The sequence below is a fragment of the Neophocaena asiaeorientalis genome, unplaced genomic scaffold, assembly GCF_003031525.2.
Source record: "Neophocaena asiaeorientalis asiaeorientalis breed wild unplaced genomic scaffold, Neophocaena_asiaeorientalis_V1.1 scaffold85, whole genome shotgun sequence".
Classification (NCBI taxonomy): domain Eukaryota; kingdom Metazoa; phylum Chordata; class Mammalia; order Artiodactyla; family Phocoenidae; genus Neophocaena; species Neophocaena asiaeorientalis.
This window is the reverse complement of record NW_020174301.1, coordinates 5,804,545-5,819,428: the sequence shown is the minus strand read 5'-3', so window position 1 is coordinate 5,819,428 and position 14,884 is coordinate 5,804,545. Positions and strand designations below refer to the sequence as shown.

The following is a 14,884-nucleotide window of genomic DNA, read 5'->3' as shown; positions in this document are numbered from 1 at the left end:
CATTTACTTGGACCTATTATTGGAGTAATTTTTACTTTCAGCAGTTTTTAAATGACTCTGTGGTAAGCATCATTCTACAAAAGTGACTCTTATTAACAATTGGTAAAAAGAATTCAGTGGTAAACATTTTTAAATTTTGTCCATGTATAATAATACTGAAACCAAGGTGAAACATTTAAATGTTATAGGTCATGAATAGCTTCACGTGTTATGAGTGAAGTATCACTCATAATGTTAAACTACCACCTTTTATGGATCAGAAAATAAAGGATCAGAAAATAAAGGAATTAAAACATAATTCTGAACCAGTTCATGTAGGTCAAATCTGAAAAAGCCTCCCAGAGTAGAACAGAGATGAAAATCACTGAAGAGGAATATTAGATGTACAAATTTTCAACATATGCAGGGAAAGTGTTGTTAAAAGCAGACAATCATAACAAATTGAAAGGAGCACATATATGTTAAATATATAACAAAAAATCTGTTGAAGATTCAAACCTAAATGTTAAAAGGAAATGCCCTGCATAAAAGATAAAAAGATATTATTTGGCCATAAAGAAGAATGAAGTACTGATACCTGCTATAACATGGATGAACCTTGAAAACATTATGATAAATAAAAGAAGCCATCACAAAATCTACATATTCCATAATATCATTTATACGATATTTCAGAGTAGACAAATCTTTAAAGAGAGAAAAAAGGTTGCCCAAGGCTAGGGGAAAGGAGAATGAGGAGTGACTGATAATATGTACTGGGTTTCTCTTAGGATTGAGGAAAATGCTATAAATTAGATAGTGGTGATATCTGCACAACCTTGTGAATATACTAAAAAAATCACTGAATGTACACTTTAAAAGAGTGAGACTTTAGGTATATGAATTATATCTCAATAAAGTTGTTATTAAAAAAATAGACATCCAGGCATATCCATATGGGCATGTGCACACATGCGCGTGCACGCACACACACACACACACACATATATTCATACAAACAAATTAGTTATTTAGAAAGCAAGATTAGGCAAGATGCTAGGTGATCCTGAGTAACAACATGTCAAAAGACAAGAAACTGAAGCAATATTTTATGAAATATATATACTCAACCATCCTGTCTACATAGAAAAACAACATGATGATAACTCCACATAAGCAAATGCCCTAAAATATAAGATCTACATACTCATCCTGAAAAAAAATTATTTATACAAATACTACAACTAAGAGACAAATACAGATATGGAAATAGCATAGCAAAAAGGTCTGTCAGTGAACAGATGACAGATTTCAAGTTAGAATAAAAGAAGAAAACAAAGTTAACTTTCTTATGTCTAAAATCAGATTGTTGACGAAGAAATATAACACAACTAAAAAGCTACTAAAATAATAAAAAATTTCAGTATGTGGCCAGATATAATATAAAAATATAAATACCTACAGTTCTTATTTGGGGGCTATTTTAATACAAAAAACCTACACCACCTTAATTGCTATAACTATATAGTCAGCCCTAACATCTAAGATCTCCAGACCACTTTCAATGTATATCCTCTGCTTATAATAAAGCTATCCTGAGAGTACAGAGTATTCGAGTCCTATAAGCCTTCTCGGAACTTGAACACAACGTAATTAATGCGTAATTAAAGTACACGCAGAAATTGAAATCAAGAATGATGTCAAGAGAGATAACAGGCAGGTGAAAAAGTATTAAACGGATAGAAGATTAAATGGGCCGCACAGGATTTCAGTGCAACGCAGCAACAAGGGGAAGTAAAATATTGCTTCAAAGGAGATGAAATTTTGCAGTGAGTAAAGAAAAGCAGTTATTTGTCAAACTCAAAGGAAGAAAGGTTGATACTATTTCTATGTCTAGATTCTAAGGGGTCGACACTGGGAAAGAAAAAACAGTCAACACTTCCCCTAGAGAAGAGTCACATTTCAGGATACAAGTTTCTGTTAAAGCAAGATAGTAGAGTTTCAAAAAGAGAGTAATAATATACTTGGTGGTTTAATTTAAAAAATAATAACATTTTTTAAAGGAAAGAAAGATTAATGCCCCAGAACCAATGAGCATACTTAGCTCCCAGGTTCTTCTTTCTAAACACCATTCTCCAATATAAGGAACCATGGCTTCTTGGAAAAATGGTTGATTATAGGGCTAGGGCTGGAAAGTACAATATGAGTCTGAAATTTCTTATAGTGTCAGAAAATAAGGAAGTACTCAGAGAATGATAGAGTCTTGCCAAAACAACAGAGGAGACAATTTGAGGGAGTTCCCGATGGCCAAATCTAGAGCAATTTCAGCTGTAAAATAAATAACAATAGCAATTTATCATAAGCCACAATATGTGTGTGTGTGTATCTCCATGGATCCGTACCGATAAATACAAATAAGTGAATAAACAAATAAATGAAGGAGAAGAGACAGCTCTTCCTTATAGTTAATAAATGTAGAGGAAACAGAAGAAATAACAGAATAGAAAATCACCATTTGGCAAGAATATCAATGTATGGTAAAAATAGTGGCTGATAGTATGGTGAGAAATAGGACATTTACACAATTTCAAAGAATTTCCCCATAATACACTCACTAAATACAATAAAAACAGTAACTTTAGAGTGGAAAAACTGGTAGACATTGTGCATTAACAAGCGACCAAAGACAACACCACCGATAATGGAACAAATTGATATCATATGCTTCGCGACAGGATGCACTGAAAAAAAACACACATCACTTCTGTGGTATCCTTACTAAAAATGCATAACCTGAATTTCATCATGAAAAAACATCAGACAAAACCAAATTGAGGGATATTCTATAAAATAACTGTCCAATACTTTCCAAGGGTCAAAGTCATAAAAAAAATGTGCACATTTTTTGTAAATCTGAAATTATTTCACATGGAAAATTTTAAAAGAGCTTTTAAAAAAGCTGCCTATATGTCCTCAAGTTTCATTCATGTCATATATTACAGGATTTCCATTCAACCATCAATGAACATTTAAGCTATTTCTACATCTTGACTCTATTAAACAGTGTGGCAATGAACACTGTAATGCTATTATCTCTTCAAGATCCTGATTTCAACTCTTTTGGATAAACACCCAGAATGATATTGCTGGAGCTCAGTGAAATAACACAGTCACAGAAGGACAAATACTGCATAATTCTACTTATATGAGGTATCTGAAATAGTCAAGCCCATAAAATTAGAGAGTAGCAAGATGGTTGCCATGGGCTGACAGGAGGGGAAAAAACAGGAGTTGATAATCAACAGACATAAAGTCTCAATTATGCAAGGTGAATAAAAATTTGTTGAGGATAGATTTCATGTCAAAAATAAGATAATTTTTATTTGATTTTAAAACTGCCAATATGGAAAAAAACAATGAATAAAATTAATTTAAAGGTATGATATGCTGGTAGTTACAAGAGAACAGATGACATACCTAAAGATATTAAGGACAAATTAAAGAAAAATAATTCTGAGAAATATTTCCTTTGTCATGCCATGTTTGGAAAAGAAATAAATACACTAAAAGTGTATATTAGCTTCTTATTGCTGCTGTCACAAATTACCAGAAACTTAGTGGCTTAAAGCAACATGAATTTATTCTCTTATAGTTCTGTAAGTCTGAAGTCCAAATGAGTCTTACAGGGTAAAACCAGTGTTAGGGGTGGTTCCTTCTGGAGGATATTCAAAAAGAATCCACTTCCTGCCTCTTCCAGCTTCTGAAGACCTCTCATTCTTTAGCTCATGACCCCTTCCTTCATCCTTTCCAACCTCTTCCTTCCATCATCACAGTTCCCACTACTGTAGTCAAATCTCCCTCTGTACCCTTTCAGAAGAACGCATGTAATTATACTGGGTCCACCAGAATAATCCAGGAAAATCTCATCTCAAAATCTTTAATTGAATCATATCTGCAAATCCCCTTTTACCATTTATGGTAATATATTCACAAGTTTCAGGAATTAGGATGTGGACTTCTTTGGAGGGGGAGGCCATTATTCAGCCTACCACAGTGTCATTACATAGACAAAAGACTGGGAAAGTATCAGATACAATGTTACCAATAATCTTCTCTGGATAGAAGAATTTCAGTGATTTTTAATTTGTTTTTTTGTCTATTTCTTTTCTAGAATGAAACACACTTTACTTCCATAACCGGGGCCAAAACGGGGGAAATTTGTTAAAAGAAGTGTTCAGAGAACTTTTTTCTTTTGATCCTTGATCTTTAATGTGCTTTTCACATGACTTACACTTACACGTTAAGAAATTAGATTTATATGGTTGTATATCTTTCCAGAAATGGCATATCTAATTCCTAATTCACTTATTTCTTAGGTATAGACAAATAAAAACATGTAAAATAATTAGTCTCTCTGCCTAGTCTTCTCTGGCTAGAGCAAACCAAGGGTGAAGTTCCAATATGCAACAGCAGACTTTTTTAGGTAGTTCAGTCAATACTGGACTAGCAGTCCTGGAGCAAAAAAAAAAAAAGTGGCTGCTATTCACCACAAAGAATTAATAACAAATTATATACAAAATCAAGCTCATGAATAAGACACAAACAGCATGTTAAAAGGAGTTTAGGGCTTCCCTGGTGGCGCATTGGTTGAGAGTCTGCCTGCCGATGCAGGGGACACGGGTTCGTGCCCCAGTCCGGGAAGATCCCACATGCCGCGGAGCGGCTAGGCCCGTGAGCCATGGCCGCTGAGCCTGAGCGTCCGGAGCCTGTGCTCCGCAACGGGACAGGCCACAACAGTGAGAGGCCCGCATACCGCAAAAAAAAAAAAAAGTTTAAGCAAATAAAACATCAAGAGAAAAGATTTTAAAACGCACAAAATGTTTTAAAAGGTCAGATATTCCAGCAAACTAATGATTAATTGCAAAGTGATGACTAAAATTTATACATAGAAAAGACATTTTTAAAGAGAACTTGAACTATGAAGAAAGTTTCTGAGTATATTACATATGGGGGTGATGAAGAGCAAATGGTGAATATCTGTTTTACTCTTTTAACGAAAGCTATATAAAATAATGCATTTTTAAGAAAGTAGTAACCAGTGATAAAAACCATCACACATATTGGAACTATCGATATATCTGAGGTCTAAGAAGGCAAACACGCCAGGATCACAAGTGAGTGAAATCAACCTTGACTTGTGTATGCTGTATCAATGCACTGTTCATACAAATTTCAGAAATTCTTAATTTGAATATTCTGAGGAAGGAACTAAGGCCTAACGATTTGCTTTTTTACCAGTGAATATTGTATTTTACTTTTAATTTAGCATTATACACAGTATTTAAGGAGAACCCAACTGTAATCTCCCATTTACCAACTGGGTTATCACAGGTAGGTTAATTAACCTCAGTGAGAGTCAATGGTACAAGGAGGATAAAATTGCCCACCTCATAGGACTGCTCTGTGGATTAAACATAATTGTGTTAGTATGTATTTGGCTTGACTGTCTCACAAAATAAAGGCATTCAATAAATATTATTTCACTTTCATTATTCACTATATTGGCTCTGAATTAATTCTAAAAGATTTCAAAAGTCAAACAGATTCTCATATGTGTATTTATATAGTTTTATATTTGTTCATAAATATATGAGTTCATGATCATGTATTCAGCCATCCTGAGGGGTGTGAAAAGGATGCATACAGACTTTGACAACAATATCAAGAATTCAAATATGTTTTAAACAATGGCATATGTATAAGTACATGCATTTGCCAACTTAGACAATTGTTTATTAAATGATAAAACTTATGCTAATATAAGTTCAAGTATACTCACAGTGTAAATGTATCACAGTCATATTTAAAATGTAGCTGCAGGCTCTATTTACAATAGCCAGGAGGTGGAAACAACCTAAGTGTCCGTCATCGGATGAATGGATAAAGAACATGTGGCACATATATACAATGGAATATTACTCAGCCATAAAAAGAAACAAAATTGAGCTATTTGTAATGAGGTGGATGGACCTAGAGTCTGTCATACAGAGTGAAGTAAGAAAGAGAAAGACAAATACTGTACATTAACACATATATATGGAATTTAAGGGAAAAAAATGTCATGAATAACCTAGGGGTAAGGCAGGAATAAACACACAGACCTACTAGAGAATGGACTTGAGGATGTGGGGAGGGGGAGGGTAAGCTGTGACAAAGTAAGAGAGTGGCATGGACATATATACACTACCAAACGTAAAATAGATAGCTAGTGGGAAGCAGCCGCATAGCACAGGGAGATCAGCTCTGTGCTTTGTGACCACCTAGAGGGGTGGGATAGGGAGGATGGGAGGGAGGGAGACACAAGAGGGAAGAGATATGGTAACATATGTATATGTATAACTGACTCACTTTGTTATAAAGCAGGAACTAACACACCATTGTAAAGCAATTATACTCCAATAAAGATGTAAAAAAAAAAAGTTAATTGTTATCATGATTTTTTTTCGTAGACTTGGAGGTTTGTGAACACGGTTAAAGGATAATAACAGTTAATCAAAAAGACTTTCATAAAATAAATAAATAAATGATAAATAAAATAAAATGTAGCTGCAGGAACAATGCCTCAGAAAATGAACTGAAATGATCCTTTCATGCTCTATTGCCCTCACCGAGCTGTTTGACATACTGCAAGCAGCCTGATTATTTTAAAATTAAAATTTAACATTTAACTCTCCTCTTAACATCCTTCAATGGCTTCTCTTTTTTCTTAAGATTTTTCTTAAGTCCTTACATGTCCTATAAAGTGCTACATGATTTGATCCTGCATATCTCACACACCTCATCCCCTAACCCCCTTCACCTAGTTGTGTGTGTTAAAGTATTAGTATATCATATGTCGTGTTCCTTCCAGCCATTGACCTTTGTGCAAGCTGCCCCTGCTGATTCTACTCCTTCCCATACTCACACCATCACCACTCCACTAACCAAGTCATCTTTCACATCAAAGCTTCATTATTCTCTTGCTTCACCCACTTCTACTCCCGGGTCCACAAATTAGGTCAAGCTCTCTTGTAATCTCTTGTAATATAGTCCCAAAGCATCTATAATTCTCATTCAGAGTTCTTATGACAATCATATCTAGGTAACTATATAACGAGTTTAATATCTATCTTCCCTACAACTTTATAAGCCTCAATGGAGCAGAACATGTTTTGTTCTCTGTAATATCCCCAGAGTCCAACAAAGTAGTCAGTCAATAAACATATGTTGAATGAATAAACAAAAGTGAGTCAATTCCAATAACTGACAGTCTCTCCAAGCACTAACAGTATAATTCTTTTCTTTTTCCATGATCAAGAACTTTATGTCTGTGTCTTTATTCCTGTCTTACCCCTAGGTTCTTCATGACATTTATAATTCTTAAGTAAGTAAAAATTAAGGAGAAAAGAATATGTCATCCTTGTGCATTTTAAATGATAATATTGTTTTTCACATAATAAATACTCAATAAATACAGTATTTCCTTGCTTGCTGAACAGTACTATCCATGCTTACAATTATTAATTAAGAATTTCTATTGAACTTGAAACATTTAGAATAATTGCAAAGGCGAAATCTGTTGCAGGAATTTTGCAAGTGGAACACTTGCTAGATACAATATCACAGAAAAAGCACAGAACCTTTGTGATTAACCACACTCTGAATGACTCATTGTGTGGCCTAGGATATACACTTCAACCCATGGAGTCTTACTTTTTTCATCAATGAATAAAAGAGGATGGACCATGATCACCAATGCCTCTATGTCAATGATTCTAATTTACGGGTTTTCACATAATATACCATGATCTCTTCAGAAGCCACCTTCCTTTGCTTCATAGTATCTCCAAGTAGCTAAACTTTCCATTATTCTGCAGTGACATATGGAAAACTGCTTAAATTTTATTTGTAGCAAATGTTCCACAGGCTAAGTAGAAAAACAAAGATTGAAACTCATTTGTATTTAAATCAATGGCTGGTGCTTAAAGCTGTACTACTTTATGTAAATAAATTAAAAAATAATGTAAAGCAACTTTTACTTGATAACCTATAACATGATCTCCAAACATTTTTGGTCAAACGCCCTATCAATAAAAATACTTGCCCATACAGCCACAATACATGTGTATTCATTCATTTGTTAATAATTTACATGTGTACTCCAGTATACATTTACTGAAAGTCTTCCTAGGAGCCACAGGCTTTTCTAAGTATAGGTTCCAACAACAGGAGGTCTTGGGTTCACAGATTTTCTTTCTAATGAGTAAAGAAAACCCACGTTCAAGTTAACAAACAAGTGAGATAATTTCATTTCAGTGCATTAGGATGGAAAAAAAAAGTTATTGTAATACCTAAGGGACTCTATTTTAGGTAAGAGTTGACTATTAGAGATAGAGTATTTGAGGCAGAAAAATAGTAAATACAAAAGCCACAATCTAAGGTAAAGTCTGGGATATTTTAGAACAAGCAGATTAAGTCATTAAGAACTTTTATAAAAATACAATGACTACCATATAAATTCCCAAATGTTCAGGAATCTAATCCTGAACTCCGTTTTGTTAATGGATTCCTATACCAGAATAGGAACCAGTACAGTTAGAGTTTCCCTATGTATGAATATCTATCAGGTGGGAGTTTCTCACTAATCTTCCTTTTCACAATTTTACTGAATATTCTAAAAGTGCAGCATATAAAATAAACTTTAAGATAATTTATTCTATGCATTCTCTTCAAAAAATTGAACTGAGGGCTTCCCTGTCCAAAAAAAAAAAAAAAAAAGAAAAAATTGAACTGAATGAATTCTAATTAGAACTGCATTAAATTTATATATCAATTTTTGTAAGCATATTTTCATATAAAGACTTCATTTGAGAAAATAGTTTAAATTTTTAATTATTTAGTCCCTGTTTTCATTTCCTTTAACATGATGTTTTTACCTTATTCATATAAAAACAACTCTTAGGTTAAATATACTGCGAATTTTTGTTGCTCTAGTTTTATTACCTGTGGTTGAGAGTTAGTGGTATAGATCCAGAGGTGGGTATAGACCCAGGCTGCCTGGATTGAAACTGGCTTTGACATTTCCTAGCCGTGTGATCTTACACAAATGAATTAAACTTTCTCTGCCTCTTTTCCCTCAAATTAAACAATGGCAATAATAAGCATACCTTAAAAAACTAAAAATAGAACTACCATATGACCCAGCAAGCCCACTACTGGGCAAGTACCCTGAAAAAAACCATAATTCAAAAAGAGTCATGTACCACAATGTTCACTGCAGCACTATTTACAATAGCCAGAACATGGAAACAACCTAAATGTCCATTGACAGATGAATGGATAAGGATGTGGCACACATATACAATGGAATATTACTCAGCCATAAAAAGGAATGAAATTGAGTTATCTGAAATGAGATGGATGGACCTGGAGCCTGTCATAGAGTGAAGTAAGTCAGAAAGAGAAAAACAAATACTGTATGCTAACGCATATATATGGAATCTAAAAAATGGTACTGATGAACCTAGTGGCAAGGCAGGAATAAAGACGCAGACATAGAGAATGGACTTGAGGATGCAGAGTGTGGGGAAGGGAAGCTGGGACGAAGTGAGAGAGTAGCACTGACATATATACGCTACCAAATGTAAAATGGATGGCTAGTGGGAAGCTGCTGCATAGCAGGGGATGATCAACTCGATGCTTTGTGATGACTTAGAGGGGTGGGATAGGGAGGGTGGGAGGGAGGCTCACGAGGGAGGGTATACGGGAATATATGTATACATATAGCCGATTCACTTTGTTGTACAGCAGAAACTAACACAACATTGTAAAGCAATTATACTCCAATAAAGATGAAAAAAAAAAATAACCATACCCTTCTCATTTGAGGATTAAACAAGCTAATAAATGTAAAAAGCTTAAAATAGCCTGGCACAAGTGCTCAATAAAGTTTAACTAGTATTACCACTATTTTAAAATCAGGTGGTTTTCCAGTTTTATTTAATAAATGATCCTAAATAATGAGCTATATATCTGTGGAAAAAAGTTGTTCACAATAGGAATATTATATATGCTATTACTCCTTTTATGTAAAATCGTTCTCAGGACATAAGTTATTTAGAAAGACATGCATTCAGCATTTCCCAAGAAAAAGAGGCAATTCTCTTCCAAGGAGGAGCTACTCTGCAGTGGACCTGAAGAGGCTGCTGCCAGCAAGAGCAGCAGCTCCAAGAAAAAGAAAAAGCTCGGAAAGCTACCCCAGGGAAATGAGAATGGACATTTCCCTAGTATGGCATAACTTGCAGAGATATTTCCCAACCCATCCCCTATAGCACAATAAAAATAAAAACAAATTCACAAGTAAAAAAAAGAAAAGAAAAGCACATTCAACATCTTCATACAAATAAGGAGCTATCAACCCTTGCTCAAGACAGATAAAGCGAGAAAAGTAAGTTCAGGAGATGAGCTACCACTCTGCCTCGCAGCTGGGCACCTTTGCAGAGGGCACAGACAGCACAGCTCCACTTGGGAGCCCTGGTGGGAGGTTTTCAGACATTTCTGTTTTCCTCATTAAACTTTTTTTTGTTTTATTTAATTATTTTTACAGTGTGTTATGTTATTTACATAACCAGAATAATATAACACTTTTATTATAAGTATACAGTCAAATAAATTTTCATCTCTCTTCTAGGTTAATTCAGTAGCAATTTTTTTTCTCTCAGCTATTTTTTTTTTTTTTTGGCTTAGTTCCCAGACCAGGGATTGAACCTGTGCTCCCTGAAGTGGAAGTGCAGAGTCTTAACCACTGGACCACCAGGGAAGTCCCTCTCTCAGTTATTTTTAACTTTTTCATAATTGTGCTGTATTGTCCTTCATTTTGTAATATGCTAAAATATTAAATAATTCTGAAATAAACATTTTAAAACACTAGAATATAAGCTTCATAAAATGTAATAAGAACACATGAATCAAAGAATAAGATTAAAATGTCAACCATGTGATTCATTTATGTTTTGTCAGATAATCTTCAATCCATCACATCTTCAATTTGTGAAATATAAGAATTTAGATTTTCTGTGTTGATCAAGGTCACTTCTGCTCTATTTGCAGATGGACCAGCCAGACCCTATTTAAATTGCTATTTATTAGTTAAAAAGTCACATAAACCATTGAAGTACAGTATATTTCATTTAAAAGGGGAGAACCTTTTAGAATAAACTAAATATAAGGTTAATTCAAGTTTTAATTGCTTTCACTGTTTTGTATGACATAGCATTTTAAGTAATAAAATTGAGACTGATATTTGTTATTTTAATTTACAGCTATAATAACACTTACTAGAAATATTATCTCTCTTTTATCAAACAAAAGAAAAAAATCAAATTCAATAAATAATATGCTTATAAATAATGTCTTTCAGCCCAAGACAAACATTAATTAAATAAATCAATAATAATTAAAGGGTTTACAGTGGGATGAATAGATAAGTATTTTGATTTTTAGTAATATAATCTAAGGTAAGATGTGATGAGTGGTACAGGTGAACACTGAATATAAAAGTAATTAAATTCCTTACTCTTAAAAGAGGCAGTGTATTATTTTCATCACAAAATTGCACACTGAACTCTACACAGCAATAGGAGAAAATCAAGTAAAATAGTAATTGTTCAGAGTAAAAGGAGAAAAAAACCCAAATATGTTAGATTACTTGGAAATATACTGAAATACAATTGACAGTGTGGACATTACACATAGTAGGAGCAAAAAGTAGATGATTTCAGTAAGCGACTTTCCGTACTCTGATTCTACTCATTGAAATATACCCTCTATATAACATTTTCATAGTCGAGTCTTTCATCTTGTGTTTAAGTTTTTCTTCATTATAATTGTTGTTATAATTTTTTAAAAAGCATTTAAGAAAAAAAGAAACTATACTACTTTGTGGTTACTACTTTTCATATTTGCCAAGAGGAGTACTTCAATGTTTACAAGGGTCAATCAAATTTGATATCATTGCTAGAAACTCTTTTTATTCCATGTGATGCATGATAACTATCTAATACATTTGGTTTGGGGTTTTAAATTGAAGTTTAAAAAACTACTATGACTGTCTATAGGATATAACTGCTGAAGTATTACATTCAATTAAATTAACACCACATTGCACTCAATTGCTTCAAGTTACAGTGTGGACCTGCATTTTAAATTTCACTCCAATCTTTAAAATCAGAATCGTTTCCATTAACACTATTACAAGAACTACTGACCTTTTCTTTTTTTTTTTAAACACCATTTCTTTTAAATGTTATTAAACTTTAAAGGTCTCATAACAAATGACAAGACTGCCATCTAGTGCTTCATGACTATCCTTTTAACATTTTTAAAAGAGGGTGAGAGTCCTATATAATAGATGAGCTGTCCAATATGGTAGCCACTATTCACATGTGCCTACTGAGTAACTTAAATGTGACTGATTTGAATTGGGACTGCCATTAGTATAGCATACAAACTGTATTTCAAACACCTAGAAGAAAAACTAAAAAAAAAAAGATAGGTCATTGATGATTTTTTATACTGTGACATATTAAAATAACATTTTAGGTATGCTGAATTAAATAGAATATATTATTCAAAATGATTTCACCTGTTTAATTTTTGTGATGTAGCTAGTAGAAAAATTTTAATTCCACATGTGGCTTACATTATATTTATTTTGGATAGCACTGATCTAAAGAAAAATCAGCTTAGTCTCAAATATAAAAGGCTTAAATATTAGTATATTTATTATTCCTAAAAAAATGGAATGTAATTTACTTGTGTCCATAATTGTAACTAGTTACTCCTTTGGGACACAAGAAACACTAAAGATTCAAGAAGAATCAATTAAGAATATCTAATTTTAAGAAATCAGACAAAAATATGTCTCCATAAAATCCAGGATGTTTGAGAGAAGTAAAACAAAATGAATGTGAAAAATATAGACAACAAGGATCAACTAAAAGACATAGAAAATGATAATATAAACATCAGTAAAGAAAATAATTGCAAGTGGATTGAAACATATTAAATATGTTTGTGTCCAGAAATTTACAACACAAAAACAACAAATCTAGTTGTCACCTTGGAAAGATATTAAGCAAACAGTTCTTTATTTTGAAAACCAGTAATTAAAAAAAACAAATTAAAGCATTTATCATGCCTTTCCTATATGACTGTACCAATGAGAAAGCAAATACCTCGCATGAGGAAATCTGATTTTACAAAAGTTTTTCAATCAAGAAATAAAGTAGTTAGAATACCAGCTTACAACTCTTAATCAACTACAATCTAACATTGCGCATCAGTCTCTGCTAAGAACATAAAAAGAGAGACTTGCAGACATTACTTACTTCTGCCACATGAAGAACACAAACCCACCTGTGAAATAGTGTTTCCTCCAAAATCATATCTGTATCTGATTAAACCTCTAAATCAGGATTTCTCAGCCCCCACAATGTTGAAATTTTGGGTCCGATAATTCTTTGTTCTAAGGAGCTCTCATGTGCATTGTAGAATACATAACACCCTCTACCCACTGGAAGTCCATAGGACCCACTCCTACTTGTGATACATAAAAATGCCTCCAAACACTGTCAAATGTCCCATAGGCTACAAAAATACCTTAGTAAGTTTTGGAATCTTTTTATGCTGCATTCTCAAGAAAATTAGAAAACATAATTAAAAGATGGTTTTAATAAGATTTACTTAATTGAAATTAAGAAAATTCTTACATAAAATACAAAAAGAATATAAAAATTGAACCATAAACTATGTAGAAAATAATATTAATAAGACAACATATCAACTGTAGGCAAAACAACAATTATAAACTATAAAAGAGAAGGACATTACTAAAGACAAAACCTAAAACTGATGAACTAGAAAACAAAATCAGTGGAAAGGATGAATAAACCCAAAGCTAATGCTATAATATGGGGGGAAAAAAAGATGAACAACAACAACAAAAGACTACCAATAAAGAAGCACGAGACCCAGAGATCTCAGGTGAATTTAGCTAACCTTTGAAGTTCACTTGATATTTTTTAACTATTCTTGTTTTAAAATATATACACTACCAAATGTAAAATAGATAGCTAGTGGGAAGCAGCCACATAGCACAGGGAGATCAGCTTCGTGCTTTGTGACCACCTAGAGGGGTGGGATAAGGAGGGTGGGAGGGAAATGCAAGAGGGAGGGGATATGGGAACATATGTATATGTATAGCTGATTCACTTTGTTATAAAGCAGAAACTAACACACCATTGTAAAGCAATTATACTCCAATAAAGACGTTAAAAAAATTTTAAAAAAACAGCAATCTTGTCAAATTCAACTTTAAAAGTTATTACCATAGTTACACAATATGAAGTTAGAAAAGAAAAACAACAACTCAAAGGTCAATTAATCAGAAAAAAATAATGTAAAAATATAGTCTGCATTCATTTATACTGAAAATAATCCTAAATAAAATATAAACAAATAATATTTAGCAGTATCCCCAAAAATAATATATCATAACTATGTTCGGTTTATCCCAGAATGAAAAGATGTCTAATTAATGAAAATCTATTAATTCAGCTTCATATATAACAAGGTAAAGGAAAAAGTCACTCATGATGAAATCTTGCAGCACACTAATATAGACAGGAATTTTCTTAACTTGATACAGGGAATATTCTATAAATTATAGCAAACTCTCAACTTGATGGTAATGTCTACTACCATCACTTTGACTCAGCACTGAAAGAGAGATCCCAACCATCCCAATAATGGGATAAAAAAATTGGAAAAATGAGGAATAAAAGTTATTTGCATGTAATATAACTAA

General features: G+C 33.1%; 1 protein-coding gene across 1 annotated transcript in view; it reads right to left on the bottom strand.

Moving 5' to 3' along the window:
• ATRNL1 (attractin like 1) overlaps positions 1–14,884 on the bottom strand; it is a 675,777-nt gene that overhangs the window by 441,389 nt on the left and 219,504 nt on the right. The window lies entirely within an intron of this gene.